Source organism: Solanum tuberosum, unplaced genomic scaffold (assembly GCF_000226075.1).
Source record: "Solanum tuberosum cultivar DM 1-3 516 R44 unplaced genomic scaffold, SolTub_3.0 scf00030, whole genome shotgun sequence".
NCBI lineage: Eukaryota > Viridiplantae > Streptophyta > Magnoliopsida > Solanales > Solanaceae > Solanum > Solanum tuberosum.
In genome coordinates, this window is record NW_006238956.1 from 2733970 (window position 1) to 2736274 (window position 2305).

The window sequence follows — 2305 nt, forward strand, 5'->3', positions numbered from 1 at the left end:
ATTTTCGAATTTTGATACGGTTGCTCTAAAATTCGGGTTAGACCCATTTCCCACTCAATTTGACCCCCTGAATATGAATATGAAGTCGAATTTCCGAAATCATGCACGGATTTTGAGATATATGGAAATTACAATTCTAGGTGTTTCTGAAACACATTTTCGGACATTTTTGGGGTCGTTTCAGACGCGCCTCTACAACCTTAATTATTTGTTGTTTTTATGATAAATATATTTTTCTATTAAAAATTTACATTTTATAAATACAATTTTTATTTATGAATATATTATTAGTTGAATTTATTTGCGTAATTATTATGTTTATTTATATTTTGATTTCTCTTTAAATGTTTACTTCACTACTAAATTACATATTTTTCATTAAATAGTTTATTACTCACTTAAAAATTATATTTTATCTATAATTAAAATGTAGATAACTTTAATAATAAATTTTCTTTTACTTTAATAAACTTAAAATGAAAGTTTTATTTTTAAGTCTAAATAAGATGAAGTTTATTTTAACTAAATAAGATGAAAGTTTTATTTTTAAACTAAATAAGATGAAAGTTTTATTTTTTAAGCATAAATAAGATGAAAATCTTATTTTTAAATTAAATAAGATGAACATTTTATTTTTAAGCTAAATAAGATGAAAGTTTAATTTTTAAGTTAAATAAGATGAAGGTTTAATTTTTAAAACATACGGCACAATCATAAAAATACACACACAAAAATATTTATGCTAAATAAGATGAAAATTTTATTTTTAAGAATGAATAACCAACGTATTTGATTGACATAAGATCAGAAAGAGACCTAACCCTCCCAAAAAATTTGATAACATTACCTTCCATCAGAGAATACACCGTCACAACAACTTGGAGAGGAATATTGATCACATTAATGGGATGACTGCCGTGGAAGCACCCAGAAGATACCTTCTGCAGAATGATGCAGTCTCCTTACAGTTCTAGTTTCTGCACAATGGAAAAGAACATTAAAGGAGAGCGTAGCTCGTGGTATCAACTAATTCTTAAGATTTTCATGTCTACAATCATCAACTCCAAGGTACAAACACTCCAAGGTCTGGTCTGAGCTTCTAAATCGTTTGAAAGAGGTAATGTAAACACTCTCCCTCTTTAGGATTTCAATTTGGTTGAGGGTAAAATCTTCCCCTTCTTTAGGGTTTTAATTTAGTACTATAAACTCTCCCCTCGTTTCAATTTTTTTGAGGTAGTGTATATTATTGTTGCCTCGAAGGTATTGCAAGACCCGAAGAGCAGCTGTGAGCTGGCCTATGCAAGGTTTTTGCTTATACTGACTGAGAGTGAGCACAGTGAAGGAGAGGTCTGGTCTGGTATGAGTCAAATAGTTGAGTTTTCCAACTAGCAGTGTCTATAAGATCATATCCAAGCTACTAACAGAAAGACTTAAGAAAGCTCCTTTGGTTTACAGTAAACAAAACCAAAGAAATCTACCACCTATATCCCTCCTAAACTATCTAGAAACTGAGTAATATCCTCCACCTTTTTGGGGAGTACATAGTTACACCAAAAAAAAAAGGTTATAAGACAATTCAACTTCAGACTTTGGAAAGGGATGCTCTTGTTTTCAAAACATCTTTGGTTCCTCTCCCTCCATATTGTCCACCAGATGCAAACAGGGACAATCTTCCATCTCTCTTTGTGGTCGGTCAAATTTCCTTCTCTATTCCAGCGTGTTAGAGCTTCGGAGGTATGCCTTGGCATGGACCAACTGATACCCCTTAAGTTAAAAAACACCTGCCACAGTTTCTCTGTCACTCTACAATGGATGAAGAGATGGTTTGTTGTCTCTATTTCTCTTTCACAAAAAAAACATCTGGAACATAATTGTCTTCCCCTTTTCATTAGATTGTCCTGAGTTAGTACTGCTTGTCTGGCTACTAACCAGGTGAAACAAGCCACCTTGTGAGGTACTTTAACTTTCCATATCATCTTCCAAGGCCATGGTAAGAGCATTGCAGCTGGCCTATCAAGGTGTCTGTAAGCTGATTTTACTGTGAATTTCCCATTTTTGGCCTTCAACCAGTGTAGATTGTCTTCATTAGGTTGAAAGTTGATGGCCTGCTCCAGAGTATTGTAGAAATCTGTTAGACTGTCAATCTCCCAGTCATTCAACATTCTCCTAAAAGAGAGGTTCCATCCTTGGTTGTCCCTGACATCTGCTACTGTTGCCTCCTTCTGTTGGTTCAAATTATAAATCACCGGGTACAACTGTTTGAAGGGATATTGACCAACCCACACATCATTCCAGAATGACGTCC